A 9,140-nucleotide genomic window follows, 5' to 3' on the forward strand; every position below is an offset into this window, starting at 1 on the left:
TGAGTGTGTGAGTGACTAGGTGAGTGTGAGAAACTGTCCACTGGTGTGAGTGTGTGAGTGACTAGGTGTGTGTGAAACTGTCCACAGGTGTGAGTGTGTGAGTGACAGGGTGAGTGTGTGAAACTGTCCACATGTGTGAGTGACTGGGTGAGTGTGTGAGTGACTGGGTGAGTGTGTGAGTGTCTGGGTGAGTGTGTGAGTGACTAGGTGAGTGTGTGAGTGACTAGGTGAGTGTGTGAGTAACTAGGTGAGTGTGTGAGTGATTAGGTGAGTGTGTGAAACTGTCCACAGGTGTGAGTGACTAGGTGAGTGTGTGAAACTGTCCACATGTGAGAGTGTGTGAGTGACTGGGTGAGTGTGTGAGTGACTGGGTGAGTGTGTGAGTGACTGGGTGAGTGTGTGAGTGACTAGGTGAGTGTGTGTGTAACTAGGTGAGTGTGTGAGTGACTGGGTGAGTGTGTGAAACTGTCCACAGGTGTGAGTGACTAGGTGAGTGTGTGAAAGTGTCCACAGGTGTGAGTGACAGGGTGAGTGTGAAACTGTCCATAGGTGTGAGTGACAGGGTGAGTGTGTGAAACTGTCCACAGGTGTGAATGTGTGAGTGACTAGGTGAGTGTATGAAACTGTCCACAGGTGTGAATGTGTGAGTGACAGTGTGAGTGTGTCAAACTGTCCACAGGTGTGAGTGTGTGAGTGACTAGGTGAGTGTGTGAAAGTGTCCACAGGTGTGAGTGTGTGAGTGACTAGGTGAGTGTGTGAAACTGTCCACAGGTGTGAGTGTGTGAGTGACTAGGGGAGTGTGTGAGTGACTAGGGGAGTGTGTGAGTGACTAGGTGAGTGTGTGAAACTGTCCACAGGTGTGAGTGTGTGAGTGACTAGGAGAGTGTGTGAAACTGTCCACAGGTGTGAGTGTGTGAGTGACTAGGTGAGTGTGTGAGTGACAGTGTGAGTGTGTGAGTGACTAGGTGTGTGTGTGAAACTGTCCACAGGTGTGAGTGTGTGAATGACTAGGTGAGTGTGTGAAACTGTCCACAGGTGTGAGTGTGTGTGTGACAGGGTGAGTGTGTGGAACTGTCCACAGCTGTGAGTGACTGGGTGAGTGTGTGAAACTGTCCACAGGTGTGAGTGTGTGAGTAACTGGGTGAGTGTGTGAGTGACTGGGTGAGTGTGTGAAACTGTCCACAGGTGTGAGTGTGTGAGTGACTAGGTGAGTGTGTGAGTGACTGGGTGATTGTGTGAAACTGTCCACAGGTGTGAGTGTGTGAGTGACTAGGTGAGTGTGTGAAACTGTCCACAGGTGTGAGTGACTAGGTGAGTGTGTGAAACTGTCCACAGGTGTGAGTGTGTGAGTGACTAGGTGAGTGTGTGAAACTGTCCACAGGTCTGAGTGTGTGTGTGACAGGGTGAGTGTGTGGAACTGTCCACAGCTGTGAGTGACTGCGTGAGTGTGTGAAACTGTCCACAGGTGTGAGTGTGTGAGTGACTAGGTGAGTGTGTGACTGACTAGGGTAGTGTGTGAGTGACTAGGTGAGTGTGCGAAACTGTCCACAGATGTGAGTGTGTGAGTGACTAGGTGAATGTGTGAGTGACTAGGTGAGTGTGTGAAACTGTCCACAGTTGTGAGTGTGTGAGTGACTAGGTGAGTGTGTGAAACTGTCCACAGGTGTGTGTGTGAAACTGACCACAGGTGTGTGTGTGAAACTGACCACAGGTGTGAGTGACTAGGGGAGTGTGTGAGTGACTAGGTGAGTGTGTGAAACTGTCCACAGTTGTGAGTGTGTGAGTGACTAGGTGAGTGTGTGAGTAACTAGGTGAGTGTGTGAGTGACTAGGTGAGTGTGAGAAACTGTCCACTGGTGTGAGTGTGTGAGTGACTAGGTGTGTGTGAAACTGTCCACAGATGTGAGTGTGTGAGTGACAGGGTGAGTGTGTGAAACTGTCCACATGTGTGAGTGACTGGGTGAGTGTGTGAGTGTCTGGGTGAGTGTGTGAGTGACTAGGTGAGTGTGTGAGTAACTAGGTGAGTGTGTGAGTGATTAGGTGAGTGTGTGAAACTGTCCACAGGTGTGAGTGACTAGGTGAGTGTGTGAAACTGTCCACATGTGAGAGTGTGTGAGTGACTGGGTGAGTGTGTGAGTGACTGGGTGAGTGTGTGAGTGACTGGGTGAGTGTGTGAGTGACTGGGTGAGTGTGTGAGTGACTAGGTGAGTGTGTGTGTAACTAGGTGAGTGTGTGAGTGACTGGGTGAGTGTGTGAAACTGTCCACAGGTGTGAGTGACTAGGTGAGTGTGTGAAAGTGTCCACAGGTGTGAGTGACAGGGTGAGTGTGAAACTGTCCACAGGTGTGAGTGTGTGAGTGACAGGGTGAGTGTGAAACTGTCCATAGGTGTGAGTGACAGGGTGAGTGTGTGAAACTGTCCACAGGTGTGAATGTGTGAGTGACTAGGTGAGTGTGTGAAACTGTCCACAGGTGTGAGTGACAGTGTGAGTGTGTGAAACTGTCCACAGGTGTGAATGTGTGAGTGACAGTGTGAGTGTGTCAAACTGTCCACAGGTGTGAGTGTGTGAGTGACTAGGTGAGTGTGTGAAAGTGTCCACAGGTGTGAGTGTGTGAGTGACTAGGTGAGTGTGTGAAACTGTCCACAGGTGTGAGTGTGTGAGTGACTAGGGGAGTGTGTGAGTGACTAGGGGAGTGTGTGAGTGACTAGGTGAGTGTGTGAAACTGTCCACAGGTGTGAGTGTGTGAGTGACTAGGAGAGTGTGTGAAACTGTCCACAGGTGTGAGTGTGTGAGTGACTAGGTGAGTGTGTGAGTGACAGTGTGAGTGTGTGAGTGACTAGGTGTGTGTGTGAAACTGTCCACAGGTGTGAGTGTGTGAATGACTAGGTGAGTGTGTGAAACTGTCCACAGGTGTGAGTGTGTGTGTGACAGGGTGAGTGTGTGGAACTGTCCACAGCTGTGAGTGACTGGGTGAGTGTGTGAAACTGTCCACAGGTGTGAGTGTGTGAGTAACTGGGTGAGTGTGTGAGTGACTGGGTGAGTGTGTGAAACTGTTCACAGGTGTGAGTGTGTGAGTGACTAGGTGAGTGTGTGAGTGACTGGGTGATTGTGTGAAACTGTCCACAGGTGTGAGTGTGTGAGTGACTAGGTGAGTGTGTGAAACTGTCCACAGGTGTGAGTGTGTGAGTGACTAGGTGAGTGTGTGAAACTGTCCACAGGTCTGAGTGTGTGTGTGACAGGGTGAGTGTGTGGAACTGTCCACAGCTGTGAGTGACTGGGTGAGTGTGTGAAACTGTCCACAGATGTGAGTGTGTGAGTGACTAGGTGAATGTGTGAGTGACTAGGTGAGTGTGTGAAACTGTCCACAGTTGTGAGTGTGTGAGTGACTAGGTGAGTGTGTGAAACTGTCCACAGGTGTGTGTGTGAAACTGACCACAGGTGTGTGTGTGAAACTGACCACAAGTGTGAGTGACTAGGGGAGTGTGTGAGTGACTAGGTGAGTGTGTGAAACTGTCCACAGTTGTGAGTGTGTGAGTGACTAGGTGAGTGTGTGAGTAACTAGGTGAGTGTGTGAGTGACTAGGTGAGTGTGAGAAACTGTCCACTGGTGTGAGTGTGTGAGTGACTAGGTGTGTGTGAAACTGTCCACAGGTGTGAGTGTGTGAGTGACAGGGTGAGTGTGTGAAACTGTCCACATGTGTGAGTGACTGGGTGAGTGTGTGAGTGACTGGGTGAGTGTGTGAGTGACTGGGTGAGTGTGTGAGTGACTAGGTGAGTGTGTGAGTAACTAGGTGAGTGTGTGAGTGACTGGGTGAGTGTGTGAGTGTCTGGGTGAGTGTGTGAGTGACTAGGTGAGTGTGTGAGTAACTAGGTGAGTGTGTGAGTGATTAGGTGAGTGTGTGAAACTGTCCACAGGTGTGAGTGTGTGAGTGACTAGGTGAGTGTGTGAGTGACTGGGTGAGTGTGTGAAACTGTCCACAGGTGTGAGTGTGTGAGTGACTGGGTGAGTGTGTGAAACTGTCCACAGGTGTGAGTGTGTGAGTGACTGGGTGAGTGTGTGAAACTGTCCACAGGTGTGAGTGTGTGAGTGACTAGGTGAGTGTGTGAGTGACTGGGTGAGTGTGAGAAACTGTCCACAGGTGTGAGTGACTAGGTGAGTGTGTGAGTGACTAGGTGAGTGTGTGAGTGACTGGGTGAGTGTGTGAAACTGTCCACAGGTGTGAGTGTGTGAGTGACTAGGTGTGTGTGTGAGTGACTGGGTGAGTGTGTAAAATTGTCCACAGGTGTGAGTGTGTGAGTGACTAGGGGAGTGTGTGAGTGACTAGGGGAGTGTGTGAGTGACTAGGTGAGTGTGTGAAACTGTCCACAGGTGTGAGTGTGTGAGTGACTAAGAGAGTGTGTGAAACTGTCCACAGGTGTGAGTGTGTGAGTGACTAGGTGAGTGTGTGAGTGACAGTGTGAGTGTGTGAGTGACTAGGTGTGTGTGTGAAACTGTCCACAGGTGTGAGTGTGTGAATGACTAGGTGAGTGTGTGAAACTGTCCACAGGTGTGAGTGTGTGTGTGACAGGGTGAGTGTGTGGAACTGTCCACAGCTGTGAGTGACTGGGTGAGTGTGTGAAACTGTCCACAGGTGTGAGTGTGTGAGTAACTGGGTGAGTGTGTGAGTGACTGGGTGAGTGTGTGAAACTGTCCACAGGTGTGAGTGTGTGAGTGACTAGGTGAGTGTGTGAGTGACTGGGTGATTGTGTGAAACTGTCCACAGGTGTGAGTGTGTGAGTGACTAGGTGAGTGTGTGAAACTGTCCACAGGTGTGAGTGACTAGGTGAGTGTGTGAAACTGTCCACAGGTGTGAGTGTGTGAGTGACTAGGTGAGTGTGTGAAACTGTCCACAGGTCTGAGTGTGTGTGTGACAGGGTGAGTGTGTGGAACTGTCCACAGCTGTGAGTGACTGGGTGAGTGTGTGAAACTGTCCACAGGTGTGAGTGTGTGAGTGACTAGGTGAGTGTGTGACTGACTAGGGTAGTGTGTGAGTGACTAGGTGAGTGTGCGAAACTGTCCACAGATGTGAGTGTGTGAGTGACTAGGTGAATGTGTGAGTGACTAGGTGAGTGTGTGAAACTGTCCACAGTTGTGAGTGTGTGAGTGACTAGGGGAGTGTGTGAGTGACTAGGTGAGTGTGTGAAACTGTCCACAGGTGTGTGTGTGAAACTGACCAAAGGTGTGTGTGTGAAACTGACCACAGGTGTGAGTGACTAGGGGAGTGTGTGAGTGACTAGGTGAGTGTGTGAAACTGTCCACAGTTGTGAGTGTGTGAGTGACTAGTTGAGTGTGTGAGTAACTAGGTGAGTGTGTGAGTGACTAGGTGAGTGTGAGAAACTGTCCACTGGTGTGAGTGTGTGAGTGACTAGGTGTGTGTGAAACTGTCCACAGGTGTGAGTGTGTGAGTGACAGGGTGAGTGTGTGAAACTGTCCACATGTGTGAGTGACTGGGTGAGTGTGTGAGTGACTGGGTGAGTGTGTGAGTGTCTGGGTGAGTGTGTGAGTGACTAGGTGAGTGTGTGAGTGACTAGGTGAGTGTGTGAGTAACTAGGTGAGTGTGTGAGTGATTAGGTGAGTGTGTGAAACTGTCCACAGGTGTGAGTGACTAGGTGAGTGTGTGAAACTGTCCACATGTGAGAGTGTGTGAGTGACTGGGTGAGTGTGTGAGTGACTGGGTGAGTGTGTGAGTGACTAGGTGAGTGTGTGTGTAACTAGGTGAGTGTGTGAGTGACTGGGTGAGTGTGTGAAACTGTCCACAGGTGTGAGTGACTAGGTGAGTGTGTGAAAGTGTCCACAGGTGTGAGTGACAGGGTGAGTGTGAAACTGTCCACAGGTGTGAGTGTGTGAGTGACAGGGTGAGTGTGAAACTGTCCATAGGTGTGAGTGACAGGGTGAGTGTGTGAAACTGTCCACAGGTGTGAATGTGTGAGTGTGTGAAACTGTCCACAGGTGTGAATGTGTGAGTGACAGTGTGAGTGTGTCAAACTGTCCACAGGTGTGAGTGTGTGAGTGACTAGGTGAGTGTGTGAAAGTGTCCACAGGTGTGAGTGTGTGAGTGACTAGGTGAGTGTGTGAAACTGTCCACAGGTGTGAGTGTGTGAGTGACTAGGGGAGTGTGTGAGTGACTAGGTGAGTGTGTGAAACTGTCCACAGGTGTGAGTGTGTGAGTGACTAGGAGAGTGTGTGAAACTGTCCACAGGTGTGAGTGTGTGAGTGACTAGGTGTGTGTGTGAAACTGTCCACAGGTGTGAGTGTGTGAATGACTAGGTGAGTGTGTGAAACTGTCCACAGGTGTGAGTGTGTGTGTGACAGGGTGAGTGTGTGGAACTGTCCACAGCTGTGAGTGACTGGGTGAGTGTGTGAAACTGTCCACAGGTGTGAGTGTGTGAGTAACTGGGTGAGTGTGTGAGTGACTGGGTGAGTGTGTGAAACTGTCCACAGGTGTGAGTGTGTGAGTGACTAGGTGAGTGTGTGAGTGACTGGGTGATTGTGTGAAACTGTCCACAGGTGTGAGTGTGTGAGTGACTAGGGGAGTGTGTGAGTGACTAGGGGAGTGTGTGAGTGACTAGGTGAGTGTGTGAAACTGTCCACAGGTGTGAGTGTGTGAGTGACTAGGAGAGTGTGTGAAACTGTCCACAGGTGTGAGTGTGTGAGTGACTAGGTGAGTGTGTGAGTGACAGTGTGAGTGTGTGAGTGACTAGGTGTGTGTGTGAAACTGTCCACAGGTGTGAGTGTGTGAATGACTAGGTGAGTGTGTGAAACTGTCCACAGGTGTGAGTGTGTGTGTGACAGGGTGAGTGTGTGGAACTGTCCACAGCTGTGAGTGACTGGGTGAGTGTGTGAAACTGTCCACAGGTGTGAGTGTGTGAGTAACTGGGTGAGTGTGTGAGTGACTGGGTGAGTGTGTGAAACTGTCCACAGGTGTGAGTGTGTGAGTGACTAGGTGAGTGTGTGAGTGACTGGGTGATTGTGTGAAACTGTCCACAGGTGTGAGTGTGTGAGTGACTAGGTGAGTGTGTGAAACTGTCCACAGGTGTGAGTGACTAGGTGAGTGTGTGAAACTGTCCACAGGTGTGAGTGTGTGAGTGACTAGGTGCGTGTGTGAAACTGTCCACAGGTCTGAGTGTGTGTGTGACAGGGTGAGTGTGTGGAACTGTCCACAGCTGTGAGTGACTGGGTGAGTGTGTGAAACTGTCCACAGGTGTGAGTGTGTGAGTGACTAGGTGAGTGTGTGACTGACTAGGGTAGTGTGTGAGTGACTAGGTGAGTGTGCGAAACTGTCCACAGATGTGAGTGTGTGAGTGACTAGGTGAATGTGTGAGTGACTAGGTGAGTGTGTGAAACTGTCCACAGTTGTGAGTGTGTGAGTGACTAGGGGAGTGTGTGAGTGACTAGGTGAGTGTGTGAAACTGTCCACAGGTGTGTGTGTGAAACTGACCACAGGTGTGTGTGTGAAACTGAGCACAGGTGTGAGTGACTAGGGGAGTGTGTGAGTGACTAGGTGAGTGTGTGAAACTGTCCACAGTTGTGAGTGTGTGAGTGACTAGGTGAGTGTGTGAGTAACTAGGTGAGTGTGTGAGTGACTAGGTGAGTGTGAGAAACTGTCCACTGGTTTGAGTGTGTGAGTGACTAGGTGTGTGTGAAACTGTCCACAGATGTGAGTGTGTGAGTGACAGGGTGAGTGTGTGAAACTGTCCACATGTGTGAGTGACTGGGTGAGTGTGTGAGTGACTGGGTGAGTGTGTGAGTGTCTGGGTGAGTGTGTGAGTGACTAGGTGAGTGTGTGAGTAACTAGGTGAGTGTGTGAGTGATTAGGTGAGTGTGTGAAACTGTCCACAGGTGTGAGTGACTAGGTGAGTGTGTGAAACTGTCCACATGTGAGAGTGTGTGAGTGACTGGGTGAGTGTGTGAGTGACTGGGTGAGTGTGTGAGTGACTGGGTGAGTGTGTGAGTGACTAGGTGAGTGTGTGTGTAACTAGGTGAGTGTGTGAGTGACTGGGTGAGTGTGTGAAACTGTCCACAGGTGTGAGTGACTAGGTGAGTGTGTGAAAGTGTCCACAGGTGTGAGTGACAGGGTGAGTGTGAAACTGTCCACAGGTGTGAGTGTGTGAGTGACAGGGTGAGTGTGAAACTGTCCATAGGTGTGAGTGACTGGGTGAGTGTGTGAAACTGTCCACAGGTGTGAATGTGTGAGTGACTAGGTGAGTGTGTGAAACTGTCCACAGGTGTGAGTGACAGTGTGAGTGTGTGAAACTGTCCACAGGTGTGAATGTGTGAGTGACAGTGTGAGTGTGTCAAACTGTCCACAGGTGTGAGTGTGTGAGTGACTAGGTGAGTGTGTGAAAGTGTCCACAGGTGTGAGTGTGTGAGTGACTAGGTGAGTGTGTGAAACTGTCCACAGGTGTGAGTGTGTGAGTGACTAGGGGAGTGTGTGAGTGACTAGGGGAGTGTGTGAGTGACTAGGTGAGTGTGTGAAACTGTCCACAGGTGTGAGTGTGTGAGTGACTAGGAGAGTGTGTGAAACTGTCCACAGGTGTGAGTGTGTGAGTGACTAGGTGAGTGTGTGAGTGACAGTGTGAGTGTGTGAGTGACTAGGTGTGTGTGTGAAACTGTCCACAGGTGTGAATGTGTGAATGACTAGGTGAGTGTGTGAAACTGTCCACAGGTGTGAGTGTGTGTGTGACAGGGTGAGTGTGTGGAACTGTCCACAGCTGTGAGTGACTGGGTGAGTGTGTGAAACTGTCCACAGGTGTGAGTGTGTGAGTAACTGGGTGAGTGTGTGAGTGACTGGGTGAGTGTGTGAAACTGTCCACAGGTGTGAGTGTGTGAGTGACTAGGTGAGTGTGTGAGTGACTGGGTGATTGTGTGAAACTGTCCACAGGTGTGAGTGTGTGAGTGACTAGGTGAGTGTGTGAAACTGTCCACAGGTGTGAGTGACTAGGTGAGTGTGTGAAACTGTCCACAGGTGTGAGTGTGTGAGTGACTAGGTGAGTGTGTGAAACTGTCCACAGGTCTGAGTGTGTGTGTGACAGGGTGAGTGTGTGGAACTGTCCACAGCTGTGAGTGACTGGGTGAGTGTGTGAAACTGTCCACAGATGTGAA

This window comes from Hoplias malabaricus, chromosome 9 (genome assembly GCF_029633855.1).
Source record: "Hoplias malabaricus isolate fHopMal1 chromosome 9, fHopMal1.hap1, whole genome shotgun sequence".
NCBI lineage: Eukaryota > Metazoa > Chordata > Actinopteri > Characiformes > Erythrinidae > Hoplias > Hoplias malabaricus.